Source organism: Oncorhynchus nerka, unplaced genomic scaffold (genome assembly GCF_034236695.1).
Source record: "Oncorhynchus nerka isolate Pitt River unplaced genomic scaffold, Oner_Uvic_2.0 unplaced_scaffold_1006, whole genome shotgun sequence".
Taxonomy (NCBI): domain Eukaryota; kingdom Metazoa; phylum Chordata; class Actinopteri; order Salmoniformes; family Salmonidae; genus Oncorhynchus; species Oncorhynchus nerka.
In genome coordinates, this window is record NW_027040294.1 from 142,166 (window position 1) to 163,603 (window position 21,438).

Below are 21,438 nucleotides of genomic sequence, written 5' to 3' on the forward strand. Positions count from 1 at the left end.
TTGTCTCTGTCCCCTCTAATACTGAGTCTATATTGTCTCTGTCCCCCAATACTGAGTCTATATTGTCTCTGTCCCCTCTAATACTGAGTCTATATTGTCTCTGTCCCCTCTAATACTGAGTCTATATTGTCTCTGTCCCCTCTAATACTGAATCTATATTGTCTCTGTCCCCTCTAACACTGAATCTATACTGTCTCTGTCCCCTCTAATACTGAGTCTATACTGTCTCTGTCCCTGAGTCTATATTATGTGTGTGCAACAATACCCCGGTCATCTCTTAGACTAACTACTCTGAGCCTGAGACAAAGCCTGTGTATCATTCAGTACCCGGTAATGAGACCATCACAGACAACCAGTCTCTAAGCCCTGTGTGTGTGTGTGTGTGTGTGTGTGTGTGTGTGTGTGTGTGTGTGTGTGTGTGTGTGTGTGTGTGTGTGTGTGTGTGTGTGTAAGTCCTGTAATCCATCTGCTAATTAAGAAATCAAATCCAGGCTAAGGCTAATAAATGCCAACTAATTGTCTCAGGCTGACAGGGGACAGGAGACAGGAGACAGGGGACAGGGGTTCAGGAGACAGGGGACAGGGGTTCAGGAGACAGGGGACAGGAGACAGGGGACCGGAGACAGGGGACAGGAGACATGAGACAGGGGACAAGAGACAGGGGACAGGGGACCGGAGACATGGGTTCAGGGGACAGGAGTTCAGGAGACAGGGGACAAGAGACAGGGGACAAGAGACATGGGACTGGGGACAGGGGTTCAGGGGACAGGAGACATGGGACAGGAGTTCAGGGGACAGGTACAGGGGTTCAGGAGACAGGGGACATGAGACAGGGGGCAGGGGACAGGGGACAAGAGACAGGGGACAAGAGACAGGGGACCGGAGACAGGGGACAGGAGACATGAGACAGGGGGCAGGGGACAGGGGACAAGAGACAGGGGACAAGAGACAGGGGACAAGAGACAGGGGACCGGAGACAAGAGACAGGGGACCGGAGACAAGAGACAGGGGACAAGAGACAGGGGACAAGAGACAGGGGACCGGAGACAGGGGACCGGAGACAGGGGACAGGGGACAAGAGACAGGGGACAAGAGACAGGAGACATGAGACAGGGGACAGGAGACATGAGACAGGGGACAATAGACAGGGGACAAGAGACAGGGGACAAGAGACAGGGGACAAGAGACAGGGGACAGGGGACCGGAGACAGGAGTTCAGGAGACAGGAGACAGGGGACAAGAGACAGGGGACAAGAGACATGGGACTGGGGACAGGGGTTCAGGGGACAGGAGACATGGGACAGGAGTTCAGGGGACAGGTACAGGGGTTCAGGAGACAGGGGACATGAGACAGGGGGCAGGGGACAGGAGACAGGGGGCAGGAGACAGGGGACAGGAGACATGAGACAGGGGGCAGGGGACAGGAGACAGGGGCAGGGGACAGGAGACAGGGGGCAGGAGACAGGGACAGGAGACATGAGACAGGGGACAGGAGACAGGGGGCAGGAGACAGGGGACAGGAGACAGGGGGCAGGAGACAGGGGGCAGGAGACAGGGGACAGGAGACAGGGGACAGGATACAGGGGGCAGGGGACAGGAGACAGGGGGCAGGGACAGGAGACATGGGACAGGAGTTCAGGGGACAGGTACAGGGTTCAGGAGACAGGGGACATGAGACAGGGGCAGGGGACAGGAGTTCAGGAGACAGGGGACAAGAGACAGGGGACAAGAGACATGGGACTGGGGACAGGGGTTCAGGGGACAGGAGACATGGGACAGGAGTTCAGGGGACAGGTACAGGGTTCAGGAGACAGGGACATGAGACAGGGGCAGGGGACAGGGGACAAGAGACAGGGGACAAGAGACAGGGGACCGGAGACAGGGGACAGGAGACATGAGACAGGGGGCAGGGGACAGGGGACAAGAGACAGGGGACAAGAGACAGGGGACCGGAGACAAGAGACAGGGGACCGGAGACAAGAGACAGGGGACAAGAGACAGGGGACAAGAGACAGGGGACCGGAGACAGGGGACCGGAGACAGGGACAAGAGACAGGGACAAGAGACAGGAGACATGAGACAGGGGACAGGAGACATGAGACAGGGGACAATAGACAGGGGACAAGAGACAGGGGACAAGAGACAGGGGACAGGGGACCGGAGACAGGAGTTCAGGAGACAGGGGACAAGAGACAGGGGACAAGAGACATGGGACTGGGGACAGGGGTTCAGGGGACAGGAGACATGGGACAGGAGTTCAGGGGACAGGTACAGGGGTTCAGGAGACAGGGACATGAGACAGGGGGCAGGGACAGGGGACAAGAGACAGGGGACAAGAGACAGGGACCGGAGACAGGGGACAGGAGACATGAGACAGGGGGCAGGGGACAGGGGACAAGAGACAGGGGACAAGAGACAGGGGACAAGAGACAGGGGACCGGAGACAAGAGACAGGGGACCGGAGACAAGAGACAGGGGACAAGAGACAGGGGACAAGAGACAGGGGACCGGAGACAGGGGACCGGAGACAGGGGACAGGGGACAAGAGACAGGGGACAAGAGACAGGAGACATGAGACAGGGGACAGGAGACATGAGACAGGGGACAATAGACAGGGGACAAGAGACAGGGACAAGAGACAGGGGACAGGGGACCGGAGACAGGAGTTCAGGAGACAGGAGACAGGGACAAGAGACAGGGGACAAGAGACATGGACTGGGGACAGGGTTCAGGGACAGGAGACATGGGACAGGAGTTCAGGGACAGGTACAGGGGTTCAGAAGACAGGGGACATGAGACAGGGGCAGGGGACAGGGGACAAGAGACAGGGGACAAGAGACAGGGGACCGGAGACAGGGACAGGAGACATGAGACAGGGGCAGGGACAGGGACAAGAGACAGGGGACAAGAGACAGGGACCTGGAGACAAGAGACAGGGACCGGAGACAAGAGACAGGGACAAGAGACAGGGACAAGAGACAGGGGACCGGAGACAGGGGACCGAGACAGGGACAGGGGACAAGAGACAGGGGACAAGAGACAGGAGACATGAGACAGGGACAGGAGACATGAGACAGGGGACAATAGACAGGGACAAGAGACAGGGGACAAGAGACAGGGGACAGGGGACCGGAGACAGGAGTTCAGGAGACAGGAGACAGGGACAAGAGACAGGGGACAAGAGACATGGGACTGGGGACAGGGGTTCAGGGACAGGAGACATGGGACAGGAGTTCAGGGGACAGGTACAGGGTTCAGGAGACAGGGGACATGAGACAGGGGCAGGGGACAGGGGACAAGAGACAGGGGACAAGAGACAGGGGACCGGAGACAGGGGACAGGAGACATGAGACAGGGGGCAGGGGACAGGGGACAAGAGACAGGGGACAAGAGACAGGGGACCGGAGACAAGAGACAGGGACGGAGACAAGAGACAGGGACAAGAGACAGGGGACAAGAGACAGGGACCGGAGACAGGGACCGGAGACAGGGGACAGGGGACAAGAGACAGGGGACAAGAGACAGGAGACATGAGACAGGGACAGGAGACATGAGACAGGGGACAATAGACAGGGACAAGAGACAGGGGACAAGAGACAGGGGACAGGGACCTGAGACAGGAGTTCAGGAGACAGGAGACAGGGGACAAGAGACAGGGACAAGAGACATGGGACTGGGGACAGGGGTTCAGGGGACAGGAGACATGGGACAGGAGTTCAGGGACAGGTACAGGGGTTCAGGAGACAGGGGACATGAGACAGGGGCAGGGGACAGGGGACAAGAGACAGGGGACAAGAGACAGGGGACCGGAGACAGGGGACAGGAGACATGAGACAGGGGGCAGGGGACAGGGGACAAGAGACAGGGGACAAGAGACAGGGGACAAGAGACAGGGGACCGGAGACAAGAGACAGGGGACCGGAGACAAGAGACAGGGACAAGAGACAGGGGACAAGAGACAGGGGACCGGAGACAGGGGACCGGAGACAGGGACAGGGACAAGAGACAGGGACAAGAGACAGGAGACATGAGACAGGGGACAGGAGACATGAGACAGGGGACAATAGACAGGGGACAAGAGACAGGGGACAAGAGACAGGGGACAGGGGACCGGAGACAGGAGTTCAGGAGACAGGAGACAGGGGACAAGAGACAGGGACAAGAGACATGGGACTGGGACAGGGTTCAGGGGACAGGAGACATGGGACAGGAGTTCAGGGGACAGGTACAGGGGTTCAGGAGACAGGGGACATGAGACAGGGGCAGGGGACAGGAGACAGGGGCAGGAGACAGGGACAGGAGACATGAGACAGGGGCAGGGGACAGAGACAGGGGGGCAGGGGACAGGAGACAGGGGGCAGGAGACAGGGGACAGGAGACATGAGACAGGGGACAGGAGACAGGGGGCAGGAGACAGGGGACAGGAGACAGGGGGCAGGAGACAGGGGGCAGGAGACAGGGGACAGGAGACAGGGGACAGGAGACAGGGGGCAGGGACAGGAGACAGGGGGCAGGGACAGGAGACATGGGACAGGAGTTCAGGGACAGGTACAGGGGTTCAGGAGACAGGGACATGAGACAGGGGGCAGGGACAGGAGTTCAGGAGACAGGGGACAAGAGACAGGGACAAGAGACATGGGACTGGGGACAGGGGTTCAGGGACAGGAGACATGGGACAGGAGTTCAGGGGACAGGTACAGGGGTTCAGGAGACAGGGACATGAGACAGGGGGCAGGGGACAGGGACAAGAGACAGGGGACAAGAGACAGGGACCGGAGACAGGGACAGGAGACATGAGACAGGGGGCAGGGGACAGGGGACAAGAGACAGGGACAAGAGACAGGGGACAAGAGACAGGGGACCGGAGACAAGAGACAGGGGACCGGAGACAAGAGACAGGGGACAAGAGACAGGGGACAAGAGACAGGGGACCGGAGACAGGGGACCGGAGACAGGGGACAGGGGACAAGAGACAGGGGACAAGAGACAGGAGACATGAGACAGGGGACAGGAGACATGAGACAGGGGACAATAGACAGGGGACAAGAGACAGGGGACAAGAGACAGGGGACAGGGGACCGGAGACAGGAGTTCAGGAGACAGGAGACAGGGGACAAGAGACAGGGGACAAGAGACATGGGACTGGGGACAGGGGTTCAGGGGACAGGAGACATGGGACAGGAGTTCAGGGACAGGTACAGGGGTTCAGGAGACAGGGGACATGAGACAGGGGGCAGGGACAGGAGACAGGGGGCAGGAGACAGGGACAGGAGACATGAGACAGGGGCAGGGACAGGAGACAGGGGGCAGGGACAGGAGACAGGGGCAGGAGACAGGGACAGGAGACATGAGACAGGGGACAGGAGACAGGGGCAGGAGACAGGGGCAGGAGACAGGGGACAGGAGACAGGGGGCAGGAGACAGGGGCAGCAGGAGACAGGGGACAGGAGACAGGGGACAGGAGACAGGGACAGGAGACAGGGGCAGGGACAGGAGACAGGGGGCAGGGGACAGGAGACATGGGACAGGAGTTCAGGGGACAGGTACAGGGGTTCAGGAGACAGGGACATGAGACAGGGCAGGGGACAGGAGACAGGGGACAGGAGACAGGGGTTCAGGAGACAGGGGACATTAGTTCAGGGGACAGGAGACAGGGGACAGGAGACAGGGGACAGGAGACAGGGGACAGGAGACTGGGGACAGGAGACTGGGGACAGGAGACAGGGGTTCAGGAGACTGGGGACAGGAGACAGGGGACGAGAGACAGGGGACAAGAGACAGGGGACAAGTGACTGGGGACAGGGGTTCAGGGGACAGGAGACATGGGACAGGAGTTCAGGGACAGGTACAGGGGTTCAGGAGACAGGGGACAGGAGTTCAGGGACAGGTACAGGGGTTCAGGAGACAGGGGCAGGGGACAGGAGACAGGGGTTCAGGAGACAGGAGACAGGGAAATGAGTTCAGGGGACAGGAGACAGGGGACAGGAGACTGGGGCTCAGGAGACAGGATACATGAGACAGGGGACAGGAGACAGGGGACAAGAGACAGGGGACATGAGTTCAGGGGACAGGAGACAGGATACATGAGACAGGGGTTCAGGAGACAGGAGACAGGGGACATGAGTTCAGGGGACAGGAGAAAGGGGACAGGAGACAGGGGACAGGGGACATGAGTTCAGGGGACAGGAGACAGGATACAGGGGACATGAGTTCAGGGGACAGGAGACAGGAGACTGGGGACAGGAGACAGGGGACAGGAGACAGGGGTTCAGAGCAGTTCAGGCTCCAGGTGATTCGCTCTTATTACAGTATAATAACCTCCTCGATGGAGTTTGGACACATTGCTGACATTTGAGGATAATTAAGAGATTCTAATTGAAGTATACTGGCCGTGTAGGTCTGACATGTATGGAATAAAACCCACCCATGTTTTCAATATCAACTCAAACAGGCTCTGTAAAACATTTGGACCCACAAATGAACTCTGACCTCCCATCGATGGCAGAACAAATGAACTCTGACCTCCCATCGATGGCAGAACAAATGAACTCTGACCTCCCATCGATGGCAGAACAAATGAACTCTGACCTCCCATCGATGGCAGAACAAATGAACTCTGACCTCCCATCGATGGCAGAACAAATGAACTCTGACCTCCCATCGATGGCAGAACAAATGAACTCTGACCTCCCATCGATGGCAGAACAAATGAACTCTGACCTCCCATCGATGGCAGAACAAATGAACTCTGACCTCCCATCGATGGCAGAACAAATGAACTCTGACCTCCCATCGATGGCAGAACAAATGAACTCTGACCTCCCATCGATGGCAGAACAAATGAACTCTGACCTCCCATCGATGGCAGAACAAATGAACTCTGACCTCCCATCGATGGCAGAACAAATGAACTCTGACCTCCCATCGATGGCAGAACAAATGAACTCTGACCTCCCATCGATGGCAGAACAAATGAACTCTGACCTCCCATCGATGGCAGAACAAATGAACTCTGACCTCCCATCGATGGCAGAACAAATGAACTCTGACCTCCCATCGATGGCAGAACAAATGAACTCTGACCTCCCATCGATGGCAGAACAAATGAACTCTGACCTCCCATCGATGGCAGAACAAATGAACCTCCCATGACCTCCCATCGATGGCAGAACAAATGAACTCTGACCTCCCATCGATGGCAGAACAAATGAACTCTGACCTCCCATCGATGGCAGAACAAATGAACTGACCTCCCATCGATGGCAGAACAAATGAACTCTGACCTCCCATCGATGGCAGAACAAATGAACTCTGACCTCCCATCGATGGCAGAACAAATGAACTCTGACCTCCCATCGATGGCAGAACAAATGAACTCTGACCTCCCATCGATGGCAGAACAAATGAACTCTGACCTCCCATCGATGGCAGAACAAATGAACTCTGACCTCCCATCGATGGCAGAACAAATGAACTCTGACCTCCCATCGATGGCAGAACAAATGAACTCTGACCTCCCATCGATGGCAGAACAAATGAACTCTGACCTCCCATCGATGGCAGAACAAATGAACTCTGACCTCCCATCGATGGCAGAACAAATGAACTCTGACCTCCCATCGATGGCAGAACAAATGAACTCTGACCTCCCAGAACAAATTAAGTCTAGAGATATAAAAAAAAAGCCAGAACTGAAAAAGGAGAAAAACACCAAACGATTTTGAAAGCCATTGATGGGTTTGCAGTGTATTATGGGTAATTGACATCAATCAGGAGAATGGCGCTGTCGTGACAACCTCCTCTATTCACTCTCCTCCCCACAGGGGCTCTGGTCAAAAGTCATCTTAAGAGTGTAGTGTAGGATGCAGCAGGATGCAGCTCTGAGTCTGGAAGACATCTCTCTCTCTCTCCACCTCTCTGCTGAGTTGTCCTTGAGATGCAATGCAGCAGACTAGGAGATGACGGGCTGGATCAATAGCACCAGGAACAAGTGGTGTAATCATGGAGGATGCAGCTCTGAGTGGAGGGGAGTGTGTTAGCCTTAGCTTGAATAGCACCAGGAACAAGTGGTGTAATCATGGAGGATGCAGCTCTGAGTGGAGGGGAGTGTGTTAGCCTTAGCTTGAATAGCACCAGGAAGTAGTGGTGTAATCATGGAGGATGCAGCTCTGAGTGGAGGGGAGTGTGTTAGCCTTAGCCTGAATAGCACCAGGAAGTAGTGGTGTAATCATGGAGGATGCAGCTCTGAGTGGAGGGGAGTGTGTTAGCCTTAGCCTGAATAGCACCAGGAAGTAGTGGTGTAATCATGGAGGATGCAGCTCTGAGTGGAGGGGAGTGTGTTAGCCTTAGCCTGAATAGCACCAGGAAGTAGTGGTGTAATCATGGAGGATGCAGCTCTGAGTGGAGTCAGGAAGTAGTGGTGTAATCATGGAGGATGCAGCTCTGAGTGGAGTCAGGAAGTAGTGGTGTAATCATGGAGGATGCAGCTCTGAGTGGAGTCAGGAAGTAGTGGTGTAATCATGGAGGATGCAGCTCTGAGTGGAGTCAGGAAGTAGTGGTGTAATCATGGAGGATGCAGCTCTGAGTGGAGTCAGAAGTAGTGGTGTAATCATGGAGGATGCAGCTCTGAGTGGAGTCAGGAAGTAGTGGTGTAATCATGGAGGATGCAGCTCTGAGTGGAGTCAGGAAGTAGTGGTGTAATCATGGAGGATGCAGCTCTGAGTGGAGTCAGGAAGTAGTGGTGTAATCATGGAGGATGCAGCTCTGAGTGGAAGTAGTGTAATCAGGAGGGGATGCAGTGGTGTAATCATGGAGGATGCATGGAGATGCAGCTCTGAGTGGAGTCAGGAAGTAGTGGTGTAATCATGGAGGATGCAGCTCTGAGTGGAGTCAGGAAGTAGTGGTGTAATCATGGAGGATGCAGCTCTGAGTGGAGTCAGGAAGTAGTGGTGTAATCATGGAGGATGCAGCTCTGAGTGGAGTCAGGAAGTAGTGGTGTAATCATGGAGGATGCAGCTCTGAGTGGAGTCAGGAAGTAGTGGTGTAATCATGGAGGATGCAGCTCTGAGTAGAGTCAGGAAGTAGTGGTGTAATCATGGAGGATGCAGCTCTGAGTAGAGTCAGGAAGTGTGGTGTAATCATGGAGGATGCAGCTCTGAGTGGAGTCAGGAAGTAGTGGTGTAATCATGGAGGATGCAGCTCTGAGTGGAGTCAGGAAGTAGTGGTGTATTCATGGAGGATGCAGCTCTGAGTGGAGTCAGGAAGTAGTGGTGTAATCATGGAGGATGCAGCTCTGAGTGGAGTCAGGAAGTAGTGGTGTAATCATGGAGGATGCAGCTCTGAGTGGAGTCAGGAAGTAGTGGTGTAATCATGGAGGATGCAGCTCTTTGGTGTAATCCAGCATGGCTGGTTAAAGGCATGACTTATTTATGAATAGAGAACAGTTTACTTTAAATGTAATGTTGATTTTTCCAGTTATAGTTATATATTGACGAGAGATAGAGAGAGAGAGAGAGAGAGAGATGAGAGAGAGAGAGAGGGAGTGGGGAGCAGAGGAGAGAGGGACAGAGGGAGTTAGAGAGACAGAGAGGGGAGAGAGAGAGAGACAGAAAGAGAGACAGAGAGAGAGAGAGAGAGAGAGAGGGGGTAGAGAGAGAGAGAGAGAGAGAGAGAGAGAGAGAGAGAGAGAGAGAGGACATGGGGAGCAGAGAGAGAGAGAGAGGGGGAGAGAGAGAGTGAGAGAGACAGAGAGAGAGAGAGAGAGAGACAGACAGAAAGAGAGACAGAGAGAGAGAGAGAGAGAGAGAGAATATAGAGAGAGAGAGAGAGAGAGAGAGAGAGAGAGAGAGAGAGAGATCTACTCTACTGTAATCTACCTGGTGTGTGTAGCAGACTGGGCCAATTAGAACATAGTATTAGTGGTTGAGCTGGTGCTATTCATTAACATTGACAAGCTGTCTCAGGAGACCCTCGAAACACCTGGGTCGTCACACACTAAGACACACCAACGCTACGTGACCAGAATACTGATCAGTGATCAGAACAGAACTGGAGACAGCTCTGTGTGTGTCGGAGGTGTGTGTGAACCGAGACAGTTCACCTGGGGCAGTTAACAGGCTAGCCATGTTCACATTGTACGAACATAAGTATCTGTCTCTCTCTCTCTGTCTCTATGTCTCTCTCGCCTGTCTCTCTTTCTGTCCTCCCTCACTCTGTCCTCTCTCACGCCCTCTTCTCATATCCAGAGAGATCTCTCTCTATGTTTATCTCTCTCTCCTCTGAGGGTTTATAAAGACTAATGTCATTCATGTTGTAGTACATCGCTGAATGGTTAGTGGAGAGCCCTTTCTGGTGCCTCACAATCCAGCATCCTCCTGGCCAAGTGGACTGACAGGACTGTATCAGCACTGTGCACCTTGCTTTAATGCCCTAGATGAGGTTATACATACAACACTCAGCTCAGTGACTTTCAGGGACAATGGAGAGATGGAGAGAACCAGAGAGAGAGATGAAGGGGAGAGATGGAGAGAACCGGAGAGAGAGGTGGAGGGGGAGATTGGGAGAGAGAGAGAGAGAGAGAGAAAGAGAAAGATGGAGAGAGCCAGAGATAGATGGAGAAAGCCAGAGAAAGAGAGAGATTGAGAGAACCGGAGAGAGCGATGGAGAATACCAGAGAGAGCGATGGAGAATACCCAGAGAGCGATGGAGAATACCAGAGAGAGATGGAGAATACCAGAGAGAGCGATGGAGAATACCAGAGAGAGATGGAGAATACCAGAGAGAGAGATGGAGAATGAGAGAGAGATGGAGAGAGAGAGAGATGGAGAATACCAGAGAGAGAGATGGAGAATACCAGAGAGAGAGATGGAGAATACCAGAGAGAGATGGAGAATACCAGAGAGAGATGGAGAATACCAGAGAGAGATGGAGAATACCAGAGAGAGAGATGGAGAATACCAGAGAGAGATGGAGAATACCAGAGAGAGAGATGGAGAATACCAGAGAGAGAGATGGAGAATACCAGAGAGAGATGGAGAATACCAGAGAGAGAGATGGAGAATACCAGAGAGATGGAGAATACCAGAGAGAGAGATGGAGAATACCAGAGAGAGATGGAGAATACCAGAGAGAGCGATGGAGAATACCAGAGAGAGCGATGGAGAATACCAGAGAGAGAGATGGAGAATACCAGAGAGAGAGATGGAGAATACCAGAGAGAGATGGAGAACACCAGAGAGAGAGATGGAGAATACCAGAGAGAGATGGAGAATACCAGAGAGAGCCAGATGGAGAATACCAGAGAGAGAGATGGAGAATACCAGAGAGAGCGATGGAGAATACCAGAGAGAGCGATGGAGAATACCAGAGAAGCGATGGAGAATACAGAGAGAGAGATGGAGCATACCAGAGAGAGCGAAGGAGAATACCAGAGAGAGGATGGAGAATACCAGAGAGAGAGATGGAGAATACCGGAGAGAGCGATGGAGAATACCAGAGAGAGATGGAGAATACCAGAGAGAGAGATGGAGAATAATCGGAGAGAGCGATGGAGAATACCAGACAGGAGAGATGGAGAATAGGGAGAGAGAGAGATGGAGAATACCAGAGAGAGAGATGGAGAATGAGAGGAGGAGAATACCAGAGAGAGAGATGGAGAATACCAGAGAGAGATGGAGAATACCAGAGAGAGAGATGGAGAATACCAGAGAGGGAGGAGAGAGATGGAGAATACCAGAGAGAGAGATGGAGAATACCAGAGAGAGAGAGAGAGATGGAGGAATACCAGAGAGAGCGATGAGAGAGATGGAGAATACCAGAGAGAGAGCGAGAGAGAGATGGAGAATACCAGAGAGAGCGATGGAGAATACCAGAGGGAGAGGAGGAGTGGAGAATACCAGAGAGAGCGATGGAGAATACCAGGAGCAGAGAGAGATGGAGAATACCAGAGAGAGATGGAGAATAGAGAGAGCGATGGAGAATACCAGAGAGAGAGATGGAGAATACCAGAGAGAGAGAGATGGAGAATACCAGAGAGAGAGATGGAGAATACCAGAGAGAGAGATGGAGAATACCAGAGAGAGATGGAGAATACCAGAGAGAGAGAGATGGAGAGATGGAGAAGGGACCAGAGAGAGAGATGGAGAATACCAGAGAGAGAGATGGAGAATGGAGAGAGAGATGGAGAATACCAGAGAGAGAATACCAGAGAGAGAGGAGAATACCAGAGAGAGATGGAGAATACCAGAGAGAGAGATGGGAGAATACCAGAGAGAGAGATGGAGAAGACCAGAGAGAGCGATGGAGAATACCAGAGAGAGAGATGGAGAATACCAGAGAGAGAGATGGAGAATACCAGAGAGATGGAGAATACCAGAGAGATGGAGATGGAGAATACCAGAGAGAGAGATGGAGAATACCAGAGAGAGAGATGGAGAATACAGAGAGATGGAGAATACCAGAGAGATGGAGAATACCAGAGAGAGATGGAGAATACCAGAGAGAGAGATGGAGAATACCAGAGAGAGCGATGGAGAATACCAGAGAGAGATGGAGAATACCAGAGAGAGAGATGGAGAATACCAGAGAGAGAGATGGAATACAAGAATGGAGAATACCAGAGAGAGAGATGGAGAATACCAGAGAGAGAGATGGAGAATACCAGAGAGAGAGATGGAGAATACAGAGAGATTTGATGGAGAATACCAGAGAGAGATGGAGAATACCAGAGAGAGCGATGGAAAATACCAGAGCCCAGAGAGAGCGATGGAGAATACCAGGAGGAGCGATGGAGAATACCAGAGAGAGCTGATGGAGAATACCAGAGAGAGAGATGGAGAATACCAGAGAGAGTCTGGAGAATACCAGAGAGAGCGATGGAGAATACCAGAGAGAGCGATGGAGAATACCAGAGAGAGCGATGGAGAATACCAGAGAGAGCGATGGAGAATACCAGAGAGAGCGATGGAGAATACCAGAGAGAGCGATGGAGAATACCAGAGAGAGCGATGGAGAATACCAGAGAGAGATGGAGAATGGAGAGAGCGATGAAGAATACCAGAGAGAGCGATGGAGAATACCAGAGAGATGGAGAATACCGGAGAGATGATGGAGAATACCAGGAGCGAGAGAGCATGAAGAATACCAGAGAGAGCGATGGAGAATACCAGAGAGAGATGGAGAATACCAGGAGAGAGCGATGGAGAATACCAGGAGAGAGCGTCTGGAGAATACCAGAGAGAGCGATGGAGAATACCGGAGAGAGCGATGGAGAATACCAGAGAGAGCGATGAAGAGAGCGAGAGAAAGAGAGAGATGGAGAACACTGGAGAGAGATGGAAAGAGCCAGAAGAGGACTTTAGTTCTGCTCTATTTTCCTTCAGCCCAGGAAACCAGATGAGAAACAGAAAATATCACTTCAAACCAAAATAAATCTGAGCTCAACAGAAATAAATAGATGAAAGGATCAAAGATGAAGGAAGCAGAAGAAGGAGGAGAATGAGAGAAGAGGTGGGAGGAGGATGATGAAGAAGGAATCAGTGGAGGGAGGAGGATGAGGAGGAGAGGAGAGGAGGTGGAGGAGGAGGATGATGGAGGAGGAGGAGGAGGAGGAGGAGGGAGAGGAGGTGGATGGAATGATGAACAGGGAAAAGGAAAAGAGGAAAACGGAGACCAGGTGGATTTATTTTTACCTTATTTAAAGGAGGCAAGTCAGTTAAGAACAAATTCTTAGGAGGAGAGGAGGGGAAGGGGAGGAACAGCCTGTTCAGGGCAGAACGAATATTTTTAGGGAGCTCGAGGAGGGAACCTGAGGACCAGGAACGCCTAGAGGAGGAGACTACTCCGCTAGGGACATAGGACCTAGAGGGAAACAATAGAGGCTAGGAGGTGGAGGGACCAGGAGGACCCCAGGAGGAGGAGGCCAGGGGAGGAGGAGGGAACCAGGAGGGAGAGGAGGCAGTGGAGGGAGACCCACCTCAACCAGGCTGGAGGCTACCTGAGGAGTAACCACTAGGCCACCCAGGCGGACCAGGGAGAGGGGGACCTGGAGGGAGACTAGGAGGGAGAGGAGGAGGAACCAGGAGGATGAGGAGCCTAGGGAACCAGGAGTCGGAGGATGTGGAGGGACCACTAGGCCACCCAGAACCAGGGAGGAGGAAGGAGGAGGGAGAGGAGGAGGATGAGGAGGAGGGAGAGGAGGCCACCCACCTGGGGGGAGAGGAGGAGTCTACCATGAATCTTAACCAGGAGAGCCAGAGTACCCTAACCACTAAGGAGGAGGAGGAAAATAGGCCACAAGGAGCAGGGCTAGGAGGAGTAGGACATAGAATACCACAGAAACAAGAGGACTAGGAGGAGAAAGACATAGAAGACCAGAGAAACAAGAGGACTAGAGGAGAGGACCAGGGAAGAGGAGAATAAGGAACATTACGGGGTTGTTGGGAGAGGTTTTGTGGTGCTTGAGGCCTGGTGTCTCTGCGACTGGTCAGGATGGTAGGTGTTATAGTGTTGGTAGGGGAGGAAGTTGCTGTTGTTGCTTGCTGAGGAGGACTCCCAGGAAGGGTCCAGCGTGCTTCTCTGCACCTTGACTGATCACAAACAGAGAGAAGCACCACAGGGGATAAGGAGGGGGGGGACAAGGTGATTGAAACAAGGGTAAACCATGGGTGAGGGGGGGTAAATACATCAAGGTGAAGGTGTCCAGTCTAGCAGTGGTTTTCAGGAGGATATAACATATAATTTGATTGGGACACAGGGGGCACAGACGCACAGGCTAAATCAAGGTGCCCAGTCGTCTAACGTATTGCCTTTCATGGAGGCTTCTAGAAGGGATCACTAAACAAGGCTACCTGACTCTTAACAGATTCCACAGTTAAGAGTACATGGTGAATGAATCACCAGGCTTATTGTCAACCACAGTTAGAGTACATGGTGAATGAATCAGTCTTATTGTCTGGCACAGTTAGAGTACATGGTGAATGAATCAGTCTTATTGTCTGGCACAGTTAGAGTACATGGTGAATGAACAGTCTTATTGTCTGGCACAGTTAGAGTACATGGTGAATGAATCAGTCTTATTGTCTGGCAACAGTTAGAGTACATGGTGAATGAATCAGTCTTATTGTCTGGGCCACTTAGAGCTACATGGTGAATGAATCAGGCTTATTGTCTGGCACAGTTAGAGTACATGGTGAATGAATCAGTCTTATTGTCTGGGCAACAGTTAGAGTACATGGTGAATGAATCAGTCTTATTGTCTGGCACAGTTAGAGTACATGGTGAATGAATCAGTCTTATTGTCTGGCAGGACATCATCATTTCTAAATGATTACAACACGTCAAAACTTAAAATACCCTTCCTTCAAAACGGACCAACGTTTATTTATTTTTACCTTATTTAAACTAGGCTACCAGTTAAGAACAAATTCTTATTTTCAATGAGGGCCTAGGAACAGTGGGTTAACAGCCTGTTCAGGGCAGAACTACATATTTTACCTTGTCAGCTCGGGGATTTGAACCTTTACGGTTACTAGTCCAACGCTCAACCACTAGACTACCTGCCACCCCACATATGACCTAGAGACAAACACACAGCCCAGGCTACCTGCCTCTAACCACTAGGCCACCCACCTCTAACCACTAGGGCCACCCACCTCTAACCACTAGGCCACCTGTCTCTAACCACTAGGCCACCCACCTCCTAACCACTAGGCTACCTGCCTCTAACCACTAGGCCACCCACCTCTAACCACTAGGCTACCTGCCTCTAACCACTAGGCCACCCGCCTCTCTAACCACTAGGCTACCTGCCTATAACCACTAGTCTACCTGTCTCTAACCACTAGGCCACCCACCTCTAACCACTAGGCTACCTGCCTCAACCACTAGGCCACCCCACCTCTAACCACTAGTCTACCTGTCTCTAACCACTAGGCCACCCACCTCTAACCACTAGTCTACCTGCATCTAACCACCAGGCCACCCACCTCTTAACCACTAAGCTACCTGCCTCTAACCACTAGGCCACCCACCTCTAACCACTAGTCTACCTGTCTCTAACCACTGGCCACCCACCTCTAACCACTAGTCTACCTGTCTCAACCACTAGGCCACCCACCTCTAACCACTAGGCTACCCTGCATCTAACCACTAGGCCACCCACCTCTAACCACTAGGCTACCCGCCTCTAACCACCAGGCTACCTGTCTCTACCCACCTCTAACCACTAGGCCACCTGTCTATAACCACTAGGCCACCTGTCTCTAACCACTAGGCCACCTGCCTCCTAACCACTAGGCCACCCTGCCTCCTAACCACTAGGCTACCTGTCTCTAACCACTAGGCTACCTGTCTCTAACCACTAGGCCACCTGTCTCAACCACTAGGCCACCTGCCTCAACCACTAGGCCACCTGCCTCTGCCACTGGGGCCACCTGCCTCTAACCACTAGGCTACCTGCCTCTAACCACTAGGCTACCTGCTCCCAACCACCAGGCTACCTCCTGCCACTAGGCTACCTGTCTCACCACAGGCTACCTGCCTCTAACCACTGGGCTCCTTGCCTCAACCACTGGGCTGCCTCCCAACCACTAGGCTACCTGTCTCAACCACTAGGCTACCCTGTCTCCTAACCACTAGGCTACCTGTCTCTAACCACTAGGCCACCTGTCTCTAACCACTCAGGCTACCTGTCTCTAACCACCAGGCTACCCTGCCTCTAACCACTAGGCTACCCTGCCTCTAACCACTAGGCTACCTGCCTCAACCACTAGGCTACCTGCCTCCCCAACCACTAGGCTACCCTGTCTCTAACCACTAGGCTACCTGTCTCTAACCACTAGGCTACCTGTCTCAACCACTCAGGCTACCTGTCTCTAACCACCAGGCTACCTGTCTCATAACCACTAGGCTACCTGTCTATAACCACTAGGCTACCTGTCTCTAACCACTAGGCTACCTGCCTCTAACCACTAGGCTACCTGTCTATAACCACTAGGCTACCCTGCCTCTAACCACTAGGCTACCTGTCTCTAACCACTAGGCTACCTGTCTCTAACCACTAGGCTACCTGTCTCTAACCACTAGGCTACCTGCCGCCACCAGGCCACCTGGAAGTAGTGCACTACAAAGGGAATATGTTGCCATTTGGGACACATACAGTGATTGCTATTGGAATCCCTGTTTACTGTCAAGCTTTATTCACATTGGCTGTTTGAAGTGACACATCCACATTGTTTGTATATCTGATTCAAATAATAAAATAACATATATCTGTTCTTTTTCCGACAGTCTGAACAGCCTAAAAGCACATCTGATATTTCAAATCTGATCCCTGGCCATGCGACATGTGTCTGAACGGTCAAATCTGATTTATTTCCCCTCAGTGGTTTTAGACTGCTATTTGGCATTTGATAGGGAGCACTACCACCAAATCACTACCACCAATCAGCCTAACCCAATCAGCGCACACACACACACACACGCGTCATTTCTATGATGACATGCGTGTGACCGCGTGCCCTGCGCCCGGCCTGGCAGGTATCCTACCACCAATCACTACCTCCAACACATTGGTGTGCCCCTGCGCCCGGCCTGGAGTCAGGTGTATCCTCCAACACATTGGTGTGCCCCTGCGCCCGGCCTGGAGTCGCCAGGTGTATCCTCCAACACATTGGTGTGCCCTGCAGTCGCCAGGTTTCCTCCAACACATTGACATCGTGTGACCCTGCCCTGCGCCCGACCTGGAGTCGCCAGGTGTATCCTCCAACACATTGGTGTGCCCTGCGCCCGGCCTGGTGTGCCCTGCGCCTGGCTCAGTCGCCAGGTGTATCCTCCAACACATTGGTGCGGCCTGAGGTTTCCGGGTTAAGTGTGGATAATGTGGATAATATCACAAAAAAGGACATTGAAAATGACAACGTCCATTCTCCCCATTATCACAGATGGCTTAGTGTGATTGGCTGCTTGGCTTGTCTGTCATGTATGTCATCCTATCAGGGGAAACCTGGATTCTGATCCATCCCCCTAGCCCCGCTCCAGAATACACTAGTATCTTATCGCATCAGATAACACCAGACAGAGAAAACATTGGAATTCACCAGAAATCTACACACCTTTTCCCAAAGAACCGTTATTATTGTCATAAACATTAGATAAATGTCTCAGTGGGTAACTGTGGCGTTATCGTGAAGCAGTGTGAGAGAAACGCTGTCTGGGTCTGGACCTTTTCATAAAGCCTGTGTTATAATCCTCAGATCCAACAGGAACCCTGGGCCGTGTCCAAATGGCACCCTATTCCCTATTTAGTACACTACTTTATACCATTCCCTATATTACATTTACATTTAAGTCATATAGTACACTACTTCCTATTTCCTATATAGTGCACTACTTTAGACCAGGGCCCTATTCCCTATATAGTGCACTACTTTAGACCAGAGGCCTATTCCCTATATAGTGCACTACTTTAGACCAGAGGGCTATTCCCTATATAGTGCACTACTCTAGACCAGAGCCCTATTCAAATCAAATCAAATGTATTTATATAGCCCTTCGTACATCAGCTGATATCTCAAAGTGCTGTACAGAAACCCAGCCTAAAACCCCAAACAGCAAGCAATGCAGGTGCAGTACACTACTTTAGACCAGAACCCTATTCCCTATATAGTGCACTACTTTAAACCAGAACCCTATTCCCTATATAGTACACTACTTTAGACCAGAGCCCTATTCCCTATATAGTGCACTACTTTAGACCAGGGCCCTATTCCCTATATAGTACACTACTTTAGACCAGAGGCCTATTCCCTATATAGTACACTACTATAGACCAGAGGCCTATTCCTATTCCCTATATAGTGCACTACTTTAGACCAGAGCCATATTCCCTATATAGTGCACTACTTTAGACCAGAGGCCTATTCACTATATAGTGCACTACTTTAGATGCATTACTATGTAGGTGAAGGGGTCACCATGTGGGGTGTAGTGCTGGTCTCCAAATCCCAGGTACATGCTACTGATCAAGCCACGCTATTCTGCTCTAGAAATGTCACCTGTACTCAGAGATTTAAACCTACAGATTATGGAACAGAGCAGTAGTGGTTCTATAATCCCTGTGTGTGTGTGTGTGTGTGTAAGCATGTGTGTGTGTGTGTGTGTGTGTCCTAGAAATGTCACCTGTAAGCATGTTTGTGTGTGTGTGTGCGTGTGTGTAAGCATGTGTGTAAGCGTGTGTGTAAAAATGTGTGTGTGTGTGTGCATGTGTGTGTGTGTGTGTGTGTGTGTGTGTGTGTGTGTTAATCTCCTCTCCTCTGTTATATTCATTCTCTGTTAAAGGACAGTTGAAACAACTAAATGTGTCACTCTGTCTGTTCACCTGTCTATAAAAATCAATGTTACTACTCTCAGCTCCAAAGAAAACCTGAGCAGCAGATATAGTATTACTACCTGATTACTAGACTAGTAGATATAGTATTACTACCTGGTTAGTCATTACTAGACTAGTAGATATAGCATTACTACCTGATTACTAGACTAGTAGATATAGTATTACTACCTGATTACTAGACTAGTAGATATAGTATTACTACCTGGTTAGTCATTACTAGACTAGTAGATATAGTATTACTACCTGATTACTAGACTAGTAGATATAGTATTACTACCTGGTTAGTCATTACTAGACTAGTAGATATAGTATTACTACCTGATTAAAAGACTAGTAGATATAGTATTACTACCTGTTACTAGACTAGTAGATATAATGTTACTACCTGATTACTAGACTAGTAGATATAGTATTACTACCTAATTACTATACTAGTAGATATAGTATTACTACCTGATTACTAGACTAGTAGATATAGTATTACTACCTGGTTAGTCATTTACTAGACTAGTAGATATAGTATTACTACCTGATTACTAGACTAGTAGATATAGTATTACTACCTGATTACTAGACTAGTAGATATAGTATTACTATCTGATTAGTCATTACTAGACTAGTAGATATAGTATTACTACCTGACTTACTAGACTAGCAGATATAGTATTACTACCTGATTACTAGACTAGTAGATATAGTATTACTACCTGATTACTAGACTAGTAGATATAGTATTACTACCTGATTACTAGACTAGTAGATATAGTATTACTACCTACTTACTAGACTAGCAGATATAGTATTACTACCTGATTACTAGACTAGTAGATATAGTATTACTACCTGATTACTAGACTAGTAGATATAGTATTACTACCTGATTACTAGACTAGTAGATATAGTATTACTACCTGATTACTAGACTAGTAGATATAGTATTACTAACTCATTACTAGACTAGTAGATATAGTATTACTATCTGATTAGTCATTACTAGACTAGTAGATATAGTATTACTACCTGATTACTAGACTAGTAGTTATAGTATTACTATCTGATTAGTCATTACTAGACTAGTAGATATAGTATTACTATCTGATTAGTCATTACTAGACTAGTAGATATAGTATTACTACCTGATTACTAGACTAGTAGATATAGTATTACTATCTGATTAGTCATTACTAGACTAGTAGATATAGTATTACTACCTGATTACTAGACTAGTATATATATTATTACTATCTGATTAGGCATTACTAGACTAGTAGATATAGTATTACTACCTGATTACTAGACTAGTAGATATAGTATTACTACCTACTTACTAGACTAGTAGATATAGTATTACTACCTGATTACTAGACTAGTGGATATAGTATTACTACCTGATTACTAGACTAGTAGATATAGTATTACTATCTGATTAGTCATTACTAGACTAGTAGATATAGTATTACTACCTGATTACTAGACTAGAAGATATAGTATTACTACCTAGTTACTATACTAGTAGATATAGTATTACTACCTGTTTACTAGACTAGTAGATATAGTATTACTACCTGATTACTAGACTAGTAGATCTAGTATTACTACCTGATTACTAGACTAGTAGATATAGTATTACTACCTGATTACTAGACTAGTAGATATAGTTTTACTATCTGATTAGTCATTACTAGACTAGTAGATATAGTATTACTACCTGATTACTAGACTAGTAGATATAGTATTACTACCTGATTACTAGACTAGTAGATATAGTAATATTACCTGATTAGTCATTTCTAGACTAGTAGATATAGTATTACTACCTGGTTACTAGACCAGTATATATAGTATTACTACCTAATTTACTAGACTAGTAGATATAGTATTACTACCTGATTACTAGACTAGTAGATATAGTATTGCTATTTGGTTAGTCATTACTAGACTAGTAGATATAGTATTACTATCTGAGTCACTACTAGACTAGTAGATATAGTATTACTACCTCATTACTAGACTAGTAGATATAGTATTACTATCTGATTACTAGACTAGTA